Source organism: Pseudomyrmex gracilis, unplaced genomic scaffold, assembly GCF_002006095.1.
Source record: "Pseudomyrmex gracilis isolate BER0280 unplaced genomic scaffold, ASM200609v1 scaffold_84, whole genome shotgun sequence".
NCBI lineage: Eukaryota > Metazoa > Arthropoda > Insecta > Hymenoptera > Formicidae > Pseudomyrmex > Pseudomyrmex gracilis.
This window is the reverse complement of record NW_018020668.1, coordinates 265481-282017: the sequence shown is the minus strand read 5'-3', so window position 1 is coordinate 282017 and position 16537 is coordinate 265481. Positions and strand designations below refer to the sequence as shown.

General features: G+C 44.1%; 1 protein-coding gene across 1 annotated transcript in view; it reads left to right on the top strand.

Annotated features, from left to right (window-relative positions):
• Positions 1-16537, top strand: part of LOC109855233 (transmembrane and TPR repeat-containing protein CG4341) — a 209993-nt gene that overhangs the window by 138219 nt on the left and 55237 nt on the right. The window lies entirely within an intron of this gene.

The window sequence follows — 16537 nt, the reverse complement described above, 5'->3', positions numbered from 1 at the left end:
GCTTACAAACGGCAAATTGCTTGAACGAGGAAGAAAACGAACCGCGAGACGGACGGGGAGAAACGTTTGTTCAATGCCGGACCGGGAAAATGATGTCTGAAAATTAACTCTCAACTGATTATTCTAATGAGTCACAGTCAAAGACGCGCGCCGAAGGAACTCGCTAATTGCATCGCCGCGTTGCACTCCCGAGCAAAGACAATTAACGGCTGTTAACGGAATATTCGTACTCCCGACTTGTGTTTTCATACAGCCGGTCTCAAGGTGCGCGATTGCAGTCGAGTCCGTTTTTCGATGCCGCCGCCGCTGCCGCCGCCGCCGTGAACTACGCTCTCTCGTGAAAGAACGGTATAAATCATATTCCCTCATTTTCACGAACAAAATGGCTTGTGAAAGCACTCGTCGGAAAGAGAGAGAGAGAGAGAGAGAGAGAGAGAGAGAGAGAACGCAGCTACTTTACCGTAGTACGTTTTTCCGCGCTTTAAAGAGATAGATTGAAAATTTTACATCACGCAGAAATAATCACGTGCTACGCTCTCTAAAACGCGGCTGACTAATTACTGACTTACACTACTTTTTTCCGCGCGCGAGGACCCGATTGTTCCGCTAATTGACTTTACAGCCAAAAAATGGACATCGAAATGGCGCGACATCGAGGAAAAAAAATTTATAATTTCGCGCTCGTAAAAAGGAACTTGAATGTTAAATAAAAAAAAAAAAAAAAGAAACAAAACGCTCAGCGATAACATACTCGCTATCATAAACGTTCGTTCGTGTCACAATAACGTGCGCTCTCTCCTGTATCTGTGTGTACATAAATATAACAAATCGATATAATTATATATATAATTTTGTTTAGTCGCGTTCCAATTGTGATGTTACAAAGTGGATTTGTATCGCAATTCCAAAACTCGTTAGACGCGAAACCGTATCGGAAATAAGCGATATGAAATTAGCACGTGCCATTTAGCCGAGCGGCAATACCGTTACATCGTGACCATACGTATATACATTAAACCTCTTTGCACGTACCGCTGCGCTGTAATGCAGCGGATACACATACAGAGTCCGGTGCATCATCTCGGTAATGGACCGATTTCTAGGTCGAGCCACAATGCGACCGATGTAAAATTAAAAAGAGATTCACATCGATTTAAATTTTATCGAGGTGCTCCATTAACTTTTGATGCTAGAGAGAACCAGATGTAATTACTGAAAAAGCGTGTGACTCTTTTTTTGTTTTTTTTACTTTATTCAAGGATTTTACTAAAATTTGTAGTTTTGCAAATATTTAAGAAGAAGAGAATTTTTCAGATATCGAAAAGAGTAGAAAAATATTATATAGGCACGCCGTGTCAAATACAAAGCAATATACTTTTTTGTTTAACTAGCACAACACAGGCGCGCACGCTATTGTTATTTTTATTTAACGTGTTGTCAGAACACAACCTGTCACCGCGATGACAGATAGTATATACGTCTTATAAACCATATAATACACATATGAGAAATGTCAGAAATAACGCATGAAAATCAAACTAAAAAAATAATGAGAGAGAGAAGTGGAAAAACAACACGTGACTAAAGTCAAGTGACAGGGAAAAGGGTAAAAAAGAGAATATTATATATATTATATGTAATATTCTATATCTATACATAATACACACACATACGCATATATGTATATATATACATATATATACCGTAATCACGTGAACGAAGTCAGTAACACCGCAGCGGTCGCGCGGCCGAGGTCAGTGACTCCACCGCAGTCGCGCGACCGAGGTCATTGACCCCGCCGCGGTCGCGTGCCCGCGGTCAGTGACCCCGCCCCCACCAAGGCCGCGTGGCCGAGGTCATTGACCCCGCCGCAGTCACGCGACTGAGGTTAGTGACCTTACGGTAGTATGTATATAATATATATAATATATAATATAAAGTATAACATAATAAATATATAATAAATTATATGTATAATATATATTATATATTTAATATATTATTTATATCATATATATTATTTAATGTTATGTATAATATACATTACAGTCACATTACCTTAGTCGCGTGTTGTTTTTCTACTCTTTCCTGTCATGTGACTTTAATCACGTTTTTAATTTCCTCCACGTATACGACAAACTGTCTCAAAATCGCTTTTCTGTCATTATTTAATATACGCTTTATTTTCAACAATTTCGCTTTTATGTCGGTGTTATTTTTACACAGCGTAATTTCGCTGTCAGTAGTTTATCGGAACGCTATAAGTAGTGCGATTTTAAAACGTATATATCCCAGAATCTTTTTCTGTCGAAACTTTTGAAACACTGCAACATACGATACAGAATAATCCGGTTTAATGTCATATCGGTATATATATATCGAAGATATTACGAACAGATCTCAAAATTCTTTGATCGATCGAAATGTGTCATTGTATATCAAATTTTGCCCCTATATGTTTAACTCGAAAACATGAATTTGTGCTAAACAAAAGTCAGTTATTTTATGACTACAACAATCAAATGTGAACCTGATGATACATCAGCGGAATGTTATTCTGGACTTTATTGCATTTGAATCATGAGTCAATGTTTATCAGGACGACGAATATGCTTCAATGCTTAACATGATTTCTATTTAAAGAATTTAACTGTCTGTACGTACGAAAAAGACGCGATAAAAAATATATCGGTACTGTCTGCGAATCGATTCGATATTTTCTAGTTTATCAAAATTGCAACCTACACAGTCGCGTGACTACAATTTTTAAAAGTAAGTGGCAGCAAACTTTTCAATCAATTTTTTTGTAGTCGATGTTTTACTAATAAACATCATACACGTAAGCTGTGTGTGTGATAGAGTTAAAAAATAAAGCATTGCCTCCAATTAATTTTCAATACGTCTGGTGAATGCGTTTTGTCTCTGCTGACAATACAAAGATCGTCAGGTTTACAGTCGGCGCGCGAGGCGAGAATCTATTGGACGCGCGCGTCTAGCGAGAATGCGAGAGACTTAAGCCCGAGGAGGATTCAGCGCGCTAACGGAATATTCTACCCTACGCGAAACAGATCCTCGCGATCCCGCTCCTCGTGCATGCCGCAAGACGAGCAGCACTGCAGCTATAGGGATAGACGCGAGGATGCGGAAGACGGGTCTAGCGAATTGAATGGGAAATTGATGGGCTTCGCCCTGTCGGTCGTGTACTCGCGCGCGCGCGCGCGCGGGCGTGCATCCGCCATAGACCTAGAATCCGTTGTCCTGACAATGTATACAGGCTGTACCTTGCAACCGACCATTCGTGCGATCTCCTCTCCTCATCCTACCTCTCTTTGACTCACGCCCGTTTCTCTGGCTGTCCACCTTGTTACCACGCACATATATACATACATTGTGCGTATCCGTACTTTGCTTTTAATTCGCAAACGTATATACATGTAAGGTTTAACGTTTCTCAAAATGCAAAGTTTGTTTGTCAAACCTTTTGATTCGAGAATTGCTTTTAGTCGCTAGCGGCGAAACCGTCATTCCGTATATCTCGTGTTTTGCAAAGTAATCTAATAAATTAATCCGACGTTTGAGTATATATAAAATATTCACAATGTCGAGACCGCGTATCGCCCGCAGTTCTCGCTGAACTTTACAACATTAAATTCTCATTAATGGAAACGGTGACGTTGATTCGTGCTGCTAAGCGTGAATCGGCCTTACACCGTCGTCGTAGTCAACGTCGTCGTCTGTATCCGGCGGCGGTGTTTGTCCGCCGCGCCGGCCGCTTGAATATGTATCGTCCCGACGGTGCTTTGATTGCGCACCCTCGCCGCATTTGCATGCGGGCCACTGTACGTGGCCGGTCGGCCAGAAGAGAAGACGCAACAGCGTGCAGGCGGCCGTCGTCGTCGCGAAGGTATAAACGTCGCCTCGACCATTTATGCGGTCTGCGCGCTGACGGGGGTGTATCCGGTATGCGTATCCGGGCGGTATCGCGCACATATACACACACGAGCTGTTAGTCTCTCTTCCCCCGGTGAGCTTTTCTCGCGAGTTACGACCCTTACCGGCGTGCTTAGCCGTGACGAAGGGAATTTAACCGCATCTCTTCCCCGAGAAACGGGACGTGGAATTACATACCTCGCCGCGGTGTGCTCGTTCAAATATGCAGAAAATTACGAGCGGTTTCGCGTACGCTCGTCTCGAGTTTGACTGTCAAAAGAAATTGCGTCGTTGACAATAATGTGCAAAAAGAAACTCTCGGCGACCTCTCGTCGTCGTCTCTTCTGTGAATAAATCAAAAAGATACACGTAAACACATTTCGCCGACTCTTATTATCAACTCCCTCTCTTTCTGAATTGTCTGTTTTTTTTTTTTTCAATGCAACACACAATTTTTTCCTAACTGACTTTCAAAGCAAAGAGGAAGAACTTTATTTAACTTGTATACGCGGCCTCAAGTACAATACATATAAAACAATTTTGTTTTTACATTTGATGTTGCACCGTGAAACTTTTACAATGAGCGAATTCGTGACTTTCTTGCGCTCGGTGTCTCCGTTAACGAACGAATTTTTAATTAACGTTAGACCGCGCGCTGTTATCTCTCTCTCTCTCTCTCTCTGTGTCTTCTCTCAGCTCTCGAGGTGACCGCCATCCGTAAAGCTCATTAGGTACATCGAAGGTAAACTCGTCCCGCGTACATGTACATACGTTGTACGTTCGCGCGTACCTTCATACGTTTTTCAGAAAATGAGGGCGGGGCATTTTGCTTCCCGTCTTCGCTCCTCTCCTGCATACATATATACGGAACCGTACCTTTACCGCGTACTGAACTACCTGCCTGAACTTTAACCGCTCGTGCCGGCGGTTAGTGCCAGAGGTATTATCTCAAGATTCCCCGTCTGTGTTATCAGATACCGCTGCCTCGTTGGCGGTGCCAACGCGTCGTATAACCCGAGCTTCTTCTGGTCTAAAACCCGTCGTTTTCAGGACACGGCGAAAGAAAATCTATCGAGAGAAGCTCGGAATATACGAATCTGCGATTTCTGACGGTGATCCACGAGATTTTATCGCGAATGAAAATCGACTCCGCGGTTCGAATTTCAAACGTTTTTTTTCGGACGGAACGACGACGACGACGCGACTTTCCAGATCTCCCCGTCTGTTATTTTCCGAGAAAATGTATGCAACGTCGATTCTCGGCGGTTTTCCCTTTTCCGCAGCAGATGAGGCTTAACCGCAGTAGTTGTGGTTCAACATAAAGCGGGCTTTCAGGCTTTTCCGGCTGACATATTTTCTTGCGGATTACAGAAACGCGCGCTCGCGCGCTTTCACGCGGACGGCGGTGGTTTTATACCGGCCCATTTTACGTTTGTCGCTCATAAACACCCCTAGGCTGAATGTAGGCGAGTACAAGCAAACCCCATTTATCCGTCAGTCCGATTCTGCGCGCTTCGCCGAACACGACGGAGGAGGACACGTATTAGACCGCGCATCAAAGTCGCATAAACCTACGGCCAATTATCATCACGCCAGACATATGTATATCGTAAGCTCCGACAGTTATGCAGAAATATCAAGTTGCGGGTCGCTTTAGGGAATCGCGCGCGGCGGGAGGCAACGCTCTCACGTCTTCGGAAGAAAACGCTGAGAACTGTCTGGAATATCGATGAGTTCGGGACACCGTTGCGGAGAAGGGACAGATTCGGCAAAATTTCGCTGTGTGCGATAGATGTACACACACGCACTGATATAGCTCTGACCAAACTCATCTCGCAAGTAAAATATAAGAGAGCAAAGACAAGCAAAAAAAAAAAAAAAAAACGCTTTTACGAAACGAAATAAAAATGTTCGGAACGTTTCAAAAATGCGTTTTCTCCGCGCATAAAATTACATTCTTTTTACATTTTTTTCTCGAAATTTAATCCGCGCGATTCCCATTGAGACATTAGAGAGCTGTCAAAAAATTCTCGGTGAACAGAAAAGATTCGCCTGTTAGTTACAAATTGAGAGAAACCGCGTATCTTCATAGAGAGCGCGTCCCCATGTCCTCCCTGATATCTTTTGATCAGAAAAGTTCCGCAGGTTCTGTCGACTTTATTGACTTCCAGACGGGCATGGAAGATGCCGTCGGAGCAGATCCGAACGATTTTTCTTCGTGACTGCAACCTCAGGAAGAGCACACACAGCCGAGTCTCGCGTTTTCGCTGCGTCTTTGACCGATTAAGCGACCGTCTAGGTCACTCGGCGTTTCAACTTCGGAAACAAGTATCGACGTCAAGAGATCGGGCGAGGAGAACGACGTAAAAAGACATCGTCGAAAGAGCTCCCCCTTCTCTCTCGACCGCGCGCGAATCTCTTGAGTCCGACCGCAGAAACGAAAAGCCGTTCTTGTGTGAAGTGCACGTCCCGGAAGATCGGATGAAACAATGCAACTCGCGAGTCGATAAAAAAAAACCTTATCGATCGCGCGCACGGTTTTTTGTTTTTAATGGATTTTGAGACGAAGATTCTCCCCTTTTTTTTTTTTTTTTTTTTTGACGACATCATATTATCGTTGACGAGAGACAGACTAAAATATTGAACACGTATGTTCGATATTTCTGTCTGTCGAGCTCGTCATCCGGCGCGTCTCCATGAATCATCATCACGCGTGAGCTCATTCACGATAGTTTGATACATTAATCCGTTAAGTTGGAGAATTTATCGAGCTGAAACTCGGTTTAATCTCAGTCCAATGTAAACGCAAGATACTCGCGCCGCGCTCGCTTGTAATGTACACCGAGACAGATACATCGCCGGAAGCGAAGCGGCGAAGAAGACGGAAGCGGAATCGACCCACGGAACGAGAAATGGTAACGGGCGAGACGGGAGGAAATGGAGGAAAGGAAGAGAAGGACATAGAGAGAGAGAGAGAGAGAGAGAGAGGGAGGGAGAGAGAGAGATAAATAGATAGATAGATAGAGAATGGACGGACGAGAGAGAACCGTTTGAAGACCTTAAAAGCGACAAGACATGACTGTCCCGGAGTTATCTCTGCCATCTTGGAGCGGTGCCGTAGGTAGGATTCGTCAGGGTAAACCGAGTCCATGAATTAATTAGTCGGCAAACGACGTAGCGCGGCCCTCGTTGCAGGTCTGTACAGAGCAGGGGCTACTTCAGGGCGGGAAAGGGTTTGTGAGGCTCTTATTCGGGGTTGGTACACACACGGACTCAGACGAAGCGACTCGAGTGTCGGGTGTTGAAGGTGTAACGAGTGCCCTCGAGCGCGACGACGGAAAAAGGCGTGATATCATTCGCTCCTCACACGGAGTTAATAAGTTCTCAACGACTTGTATCAGACAGTTTGCGTTTGTTCGCGCGTATATCGAGCTAATGAAATGTTAATAGTTTAACCGGTAAAATCGCGCGACGCGCGGGGAAACGGGGGGGGTCTAACGAGGTTTAAACCTTTTGGCAATCACGACGAGTTCCGATAATCCGTCGCGGGTCGATAAATTTTGATAATTCCTGGGAAATATGTTCTGTTATGATAATAACGTGATAACGCGATAATATTAACTGATCAAATGTGATAGCAATTTTGGGGCGAAAACGGCAGTTGTAGCGTTTATATACAGACTGCGTTTCGATTGCGGATTATCATGGTCGGAGAAATTTCGCGTAACATTTCGGGTGATACGCGAACGCAATTAATATATAATATACAAACATCCCAATCCCGTTGCATAAAACTTATTATGCGTATTTTCATTAAGAGAAATATATATCGAATCTTTGACGCGCGCGGTTTCAAACAAACAGTTCGCATTTTGGCTTCCCCCCACGTCATCAGACGCATATCCCATCCGTAAAAAAAAAAAAAAGGCCGAAAGTATAAGAATAAATTCGCACGTAGATAAAAGCAAAACGAACACGAGCTGAGAAAAAGCGCTGAATTTTTTTTTACTGAATAATGTACTAACGATATCGATATCGGTCGAGCGGGATAACAACAAGGAGGGCGGGGCGGGGGTGGAAAAGACATAAGAGAGCGGATAAGGAGACGGAAGGCGCAGTAAAGTACGACGAGAACACACGTGAATTCGTAAACACGGGGAACGACTTGGAAAGGGGGAGAAGCACAGGCAGCGCTTATTGGAACTCCGACATCCCTCAGGATCGACTGAGCAGTGAATAATACAGAGCGATACGTATCCACTGTTCTCAGTTGTTGCTGATAGTATCTGATCCCTCGGCGCTAGCTACGAGAGATGCAGACGAGAGGAGGAAGAAGAAGAAGAAGAAGAAGAAGAAGATACATAAAAATAAATCTAGAAGAGACGCGCGGTATGAGTGAACGAGAGGGAGCGGGGGAGGGGGAGGGTGACAGGGAAGTGGCCCCGAGTTTTGGAAGAACTGGAAACGCGCTCGCGTGAGAGCGAGAGATGGAGATACGCGCGTAAAGACCGGCTGCCAGATCCCAGCACGAAACTTTTCGAGAGAGTTCGTCTGATGGCACTCCGGGGAATCACGTACGCACAGGACGATCCCTTCCCGGAAGATCCTCATAATATTTCTCGAAACCCTTCAAAATTCCTCCTCGCGCTAGAGGAGGGAAGATTCTCTCTCCGCCTGCGCTTCCTGCGCGCTCTTCTGTGTAACGAGTTTCCAACGGCGGCGGCGGCGGTGGCGGCGGGAATTTACGGCACGGCGAGTCTTCGACGTCTTCTCTCTATCTTCCCTCGATTCTCGCAAAATTAGATCATAATCGGGAGAAAGCTGATTTACCTTTATCGTTATGCGATCTGCGGATTCGGTGCGACTCGCGCAGCACCGCGCGCGCCATTTAATGTGAGCATCTCTAGCGAAATTAGACGAGTACTGAAGTCTCTCTCTCTCTCTCTCTGTGGCAAATCTGAACAAAATAATTTGTAGTAAATCCGTGTACGCAAGCGAATACTTGCAGCAGATTTGTTGCGCTGCGCCTCCCCGCTAAGAGAGACTTTAATTACGAAAAGAAAATATAAATTCTTATTGTCCTTCTTCTCGCCGAGTTTCAAACTCTGTCTTCTCAATATTTTTTTTACAAAGTGTGTGTATACAATTTTAATAAAAACAACAAATGTTGTTCAAATATCTGATATACAACCCGAAGAAAATGGCCATCGTATCGCACTCTCGCGCATGTAATTCCCACGTGGAAAAACAAACAAACAAACAAACAAACAAACAAAAAACCAGCGTCAAAATGGAGCGTGAAAGCGACCGATTTCTGGCGCGACGTTCTGATTCGGTTAACACCGTCGAAAAAAACGCAAATGTCCTTTTCAGCCCCGTCAATGAAAAAGCATGAGAGAGCTTCAAGATAGGGCGAGAGATCGCCGATATATCCCGGCGGGCGTGCGCTCGCGCATCGACGGGAAATCAAGTTGCCCGATAGATAGAGAGAGAGAGAACTTAATGCATTCTCCGATACTCGTCAACGATTCGTTCAACTCGTGGCCGAAATAGCGCCGCACGGCAAACATCGGTGACAATTTGGCCCGATGAACACGTCCTGTTATCTCGTACACGCGCGCGTCGCCCTTCCCTTCAATCCCACTGACCCATTGATCGAGTAATAACGCTTTATCAAATAACGCGTGTCTCTCTCTCTTTCTCTCTGTATAGACAACCCAGCTGATCAATCTCTCTTCCTTGCTCTTTCTCTCTCTCTCTCTCTCTCTCTCGCTCGAACACAGTCAGCGACTAAATGCTAACCGCTTTTCCTGTGTGTTCTCTACACCATCCTTGCGTTCTCTCCTCCCGGCTATCGCAGTGTTAGCGTCGGAAATACGCGTCTGTAATTTCCTTTTGCTCGCTGAATTGCGCAATCCTGCGCACTCCGTAAAAGACCAGCGCGTTTACGTCCCGATCAAACGGAGTACGCGTATTTCGCGTTATTCTCTACTAAGGCATGCCCCGTTTTATACACACAAACAACCTGGACGAGTTTATAAAAAAGTAGATATTTTAATTATATAAATACTTTTCTGTGTTTTTCTCTCACACACACACAACAAAGGTACTTTTCTGTTTCTTATATCAAGTTTTCTGATTCGCATCACTCAGCTCAGGATCGCGCAAACACGTTCAAGTTAATTTTCTTGCGCGCCGGATATTGTTTCAGTATTTCTTCAACCCGTATTCTAATTATATTACACACGAGAAGTAAGCAGCTTTACATTGGAATTCGCGGTATAAAGCGGTAACGAATCATCCGATACGGGAAGCGGAATGCATTTTGCAAGCAAGCAAGCGCGCGAACCGACCGACCGACCGACCGACCGACCGACCGACCGCGTTGCGATCGCGCGCAATCGCGGCACAGACATATCGGATTAAAGTGCGGATTATAATTCCCGAATGCCTCCTAAATCGATCTTCGCGCACATGTATTCTTCGCGCTCCCTGCGGATCATCATGAGGCATCGCGTATGGCCAGTCTCACGTACAGCCGTCCGCTCTCCGTTTTCACCGCTATGGCTATCGCTCAATAATGCAGGCAAACGGCAATGCAGCCAGCATCCCATGCTTCTTCATATTCTCTCTCTCTCTCTCTATCTCTATCTCTCTCTGTCTCTCTCTCTCCCTTCCTCTTTTCTCTCCCTTTCTCTCCGTTATCTCTAAATCTATCTCTCTTTTCATTTCGACATTCTCCTCTACTCGATCGCCATTATACGCTCTCTCCAGCTAACCGTTACGTCTCTATTTCCGGCTGTCCGGCTTCATCAAATGATAAATCATCTCTCTGTACGAAACACATCTCAAAGAGCTTACAAATACCTCGATATTATTTAGAATTGATATATTTTCTCTTTCAAGATAAAAATATTGAACCGCATTTATTGTTTTCCAAGTTATATTACGATCTCGAAAATGAGAAATATGTCTTACGATCTGTAAAAAAATAAATTGATAAAACACAGATTGAATCTCTGTCGGAAAAAAAAAAAAACTAATATTATATTGTTATATTTACAGAATGTATATATTGTGTACACACACACACACACACACAATAAGAGTTAATTCTCAAAATAGCACAACTGCCTCCTTTATTTTAATCTGCTTTGAATCGCGCAAGGGGTATATTGCGGGTATTACATTCAACCAACAAGCTATATCCCTCGTCCGCGATACGTTGGCGCGCATATCTGTCTTTCTCGCACGTCTCTCCCGTGCGCATTCACCGCATTACACTGTCCACCCTCCTCGCGTCCCCCGCCATCGCGATCAATCTCTTCTTGCACCGGCATATAATCCCGCTCTCTCTCCCGCTGCTCTTCCTCCCTCTCGCCACGGGGTTTAACCCACTCTCTTCCTCTTCCGCGCGCGGCTCGCCGGCCTTTATTACGTCGCTCGCATATCACTTCGTTTCGCCGTCTCGCCCCCCCGAATACGCACAATAACCGGACGCGTATCGGTCCACCTACGCGCGCAATATCCGCGTGACGCACAGCATCGTCAGGATGGTCGCGCGAACGTCCGCGCGCGCTCGACGCGTCCGACGCCGAATCTGACCCGCATACGGTATTACCCAGCCCCCGGGCTTATGATGGCGCACCACGGCCCGTTGGCTACCATTGGCCACCACTGGCCTTTGCAGCTTTGTCTTGTCGCATCAGATATTACTAGGATAATGCGTCCACCGGACCGGACCCTTTCCCCATCCATACTCCGCGAGAGGCAGAGGTCGCAAGCTCCGGTCGCGCGCGCGTGTGTGTGTGTGTGTGCATCGCTTCTCTCTCTCTCTCTCTCTCTCTCTCTTTCTCTCTCTCTTCCGCAGGCATGTGATGCCGGAGCATCGACCAGCCTTTGCAATGTGCATGCACGCGTGTGTGTATGCGCATCCATGGATGTATATATAGAATATGCATGTATACAATACGAGGTGTGCGCGCGTATATACATAGATGTATGCTAAACACACGACCGCGAGCAAACGTGGAATCGACGCCTGTTCTGATGCCCGGCGTCGTCGTCGTCGTCGTCGTCGTCTCTCGGTCGTCGCGAATATTCGGCAGCTTTGTTGCTACGCCCTGCGCGCCGCCGCCGCTCAAAGGCGATGCGTCCACGTCAATGTTAATTATTAATGGCAGCGAGTCCTAGGACGCCGAGTGATATATTACCGTCTGTTATTGAGTTGGGGAAGAGTTAACAGTAGAGAACGAGGACGAGCTGTATGAGCGACCACTTAAACAAATGGCTTTCCGACTTACGACGTGCGATAAGAGCGAGAAGACAAAATGTCATAATGCGCGAATGTAAAATGCGCAGCGAGACGTAAATGGTACACGTTCTTGTTCTTTTTTTTATTTTATAGTAAGTACATGTAATACTTTGTGTGTGTGTGTGTGTGTGTGTGTGCGTCTATTTTATGTATTTCTATTTTTATACAAAAGATTGCATTTTTTTTTTTACGCGTAATTGAATTGTGTGAAGGTTGAACTTTTACTTGCGCGCTTTTTTGCCACGTGTAACAAGATTAAACTCAACTCGTGTAACCAGTTGTTATCCGGAATTCAATATTCGACTTCTAAAAATTGTGAATTTTCTCGAAAATGCGCTGATTTGCGAAATCTTATTTGCTCTTCCGTTTGAAACAAGATATAAACGGTTGACCTACAAATGACACTTTAAACTTTAAAAACAACAACTACGCGAGAAGGTTAAAGTTTTACTTCAGATATTTAAAAGACCGCGAGAGAGAGAGAGAGAGATTTTCTTGTCGACTATCGTTACGACGCCGCATCAAAAACCGCGCACACACATATCCATATCTCGCTGCCTACGTCTTACTATATATCGACCACACACACACATCACGCGTGTCTATCCCGCGTGACAAGATTTGCATTATATTTCTCGCCGCAATGGCTCTCGACGTAGGCAAGCTGACTTATCTCATATGTGCCCCGATGCATAAAACAAAATGCGCATATCCGTCACGACTCCACGTTATGAAATCATAGGTACGTGTATTTGTGCGAAGACCATCAGCGATTTAAGCATGCGACGTTGCATCATATATCTCTTCGAAAATTTACATATTGCTCGGGAAGAAATATTTTCCCGATGTTGGAAAAAAAAAAAAAAAAAAAAGAACAAATATCGCAGATCATCCTTACTTTTTTTTTATTTCAATCGCGACATTGAATAAACATGCAACGACGCTATTGGAAGCATTTTCGTCCCTCCCGTCCAATGAATAAAAAACGAACGCAACTGGTTATTGCTAGTCGCAACGGCCGCGCTGCGAGATATCGATATATACACATAGTAGAACACCGATACTCTTATCATAATAAACAAACTTCCAATGTTTTTTCTTGTGTCATGCAGCAAAGCAACATTAATAAATAATAACAAACGAAGATATAAAATGTGTGTGTGTGTGTGTGTGTATTATTTTTGTATTTTGTTTCGTGAATGTGGGTGTGTGTGTGTGTTGCGTAGTTCCGTCGTTGGGCATCGATCGCGCGACGTCATCATGTCGAAACTCTGTAAAGGTCCGCTTTCACGAGCTGACACCACTCCATCAATCGAAGTCCGCTGGTCCACGAATTTCCAGAATTTCGACGATATTGTTTCTCCTACTCGCAACTATTATCTCGTCATGCCAAGCACAGGTGTATCGCACAAAGAGTGAAAATTGTATCGCTGACGCCTGACATAAAGTAGAAATATTCATTTTGCGCCAACGTTAAGATAAAAAACCAAAACAAAAAACATAAACAAAAAACAAACAAAAAAAAAAATAATCGAGTGCGATAAATGTTGTCACCAATCCCCATCTCGTTACTCTCCGCCGCGTATCTTTCGCGCGAACATTTGTTTGTCGGACAAGAGGCCGCTGCCGTGTGTAATTTCACACACACAGTGTGAATTAGCGGTCTTCGTGCAATAAAATAAATGCGTGTTTCTCTTTTCGCGTTTCGTGCGCGAGAGAAAAGCAAAATTTCAGTTCGGGGACTGAATTTTGCGCGAGAGAGAAAACGAGCGAGACCAAGTCCGAGGCCGCGTACACGTAAATTTTAAAGTGATATAGACTCGCGTGAAATTAATGAAATCTCGAACGTGTCCGCGCCCCTTCCGCCGCCGCCGCCGCCGCCGCTACAACTCTCGAAGCAAAATGAAGCGTATCGAGGATTCGTATAAATGTGTACGGGATTTAGGAGAAACGGTTCGCTAATTGCGAAGAAGAGTTCGGTCGTATTTAAATCGGCTCGCCACGACAGATCTAATTGCTCGGCCCGCGATCGCGCTTGGCCGAAGCCATTCTTTTCCCGGCTAATTCGATTTCGTCGCATCCTCTCGTCACACATCTCTCTCACTCTCTTTCTTCCCCCGCTAATAAGACGAGCTAATTGCTTTACATATAAAAACAGCATTCAAGTTCTACGAGGAAATAATAAAGAAGGTTTTTGTCGCATAAAAGAGACAAAAATATATTTTCACGCCTATATACTTTGGCTTTTTATATGGTTTCGCCGAGCGACGACTCCTCGGTCATTTTACACAGTCGCGCGAATTTATTTTCGCGCTGAATTGTAATTATACAAAAAATAGAACTCTTCAAGTTTTAACAGACAGGCATTTGAAAGGGAAACAGGAACGCTCTAACAAAACCTTACTTTACGCTGAATATTCTATTCATTCTTTTGTGTACACACAGTGTCGTTGAACAGTATTTTTTTGCCCGCGCGCGAAAGCTGCAGTTGCAATGAATGCAGTTAGAACTATACTATTTGCATACCCTCGCAGTTACGTAACATTTTATTTCGAAACGACACACGTGCGGCGAGTTATAAATATCCACGCGGCGTGGAATAATTGCTAAACCGCATGAGGTTATTTGTGAGAAAAGAAGACGAGACACATGCGAATAATGAGAAACAATTGAAATGGTCGAATCCTCCTCCTATATAAAAAAATTCATGTGTATCGCGAAGTGCGCGTTTTGATATCGAATGTATCGCATCTATCATTGTTGACTCTTTTTCGCGTTGCCGATTAGTTGGTTGATCGAGTCGAGTCGAGTCGAATCGAATCGGTAAGATCGAGAGAGTAAATAATGACAGAAAAGCGATTTTGACAGTTCGTCGTATACGTGGAGAAAATTAAAAACGTGACTAAAGTAAAGTCACTTGACAGAAAAGAGTAGAAAAACAACAAGTGACTATTTAAAGTAACGTGATTGTAATTTATATTATATATAACATTAAATAATATATATTATACATATAATTTATTATATATTTATAATGTTATACTTTATATTATATATTATATATATTATATACATACTACCGTAAGGTCATTAACCTCAGTCGCGTGACCGCGGCGGGGTCAATGACCTCGGCCGCGCGGCCTTGGCGGGGGGGCGGTCACTGACCGCGGGCACGCGACCGCGGCGGGGTCAATGACCTCGGTCGCGCGACTGCGGTGGAGTCACTGACCTCGGCCGCGCGACCGCTGCGGTGTTACTGACTTCGTTCACGTGATTACGGTATATATATATACATATATGCGTATATGTGTGTATTATATATAGATATAGAATATTACATATAATATATATATAATATTCTCTTTTTTACCCTTTTCCCTGTCACTTGACTTTAGTCACGTGTTGTTTTTCCACTTCTCTCTCTCATTATTTTTTGAGTTTGATTTTCATGCGTTATTTCTGACACTTCTCATATGTGTATTATATGGTTTATAAGACGTATATACTATCTGTCATCGCGATGACAGGTTGTGTTCACTGACAACACGTTAAATAAAAATAACAATAGCGTGCGCGTAGCGCGCGCCTGTGTTGTGCTAGTAATAAATAAAAACCAATTTATCATCAATACTAAGACTTTACTTTTGTTGTAATTTGTAAAAAAGAAAAAGTTTGGAAATAAAAGTCAGTGAATTGCGATACAGGAATGAAATACCTACTTGCACAATTGATTTCTTTCAATTTTGTTTCTTTCGCAAAATGTAGCTAAACATTATGATCACTCTAACCGCGAATAATATCTCGAAAGTCATTTGGTAGTCGAAAATACGATATTCGCAAAACTTGCACGTAAGGAGCACACGATATCACGGATTCTGGGAGGCGTTTTATCTCCAATTCAGCCCGACGCGAGAGTGTTGTGTTGGTTGATATTACGTTAAAACAGAATTAGATTATTTCTGAAGGAGATAGTACATGTTGAGAATTGTAGAAAAACTCTCGGCTTACATTTGCAATGACGTGCTGCAATTTGCGCGACAAAGACCAAGTCGTCCTCGAAGAAACGTAATCGGGAAGGGGGGGACGTGCGGCAATGTTCGCGCACTTCCGAAAGCGCACATCTGTGCTTCGGAAGGACGAGCACAACGGCGGGCGGTGGCGGCGCGGCCACGAGAACTTGTTAGCCGTTCTGCCGGAACTCGTATTTTATTAGAAAAGTTGCTCGGCGAATTAGCCGAAAACATGACGAAGGCGAAGAAGGGCCGCGAAGAAAACGGAAAAAAAAAAAAAAAA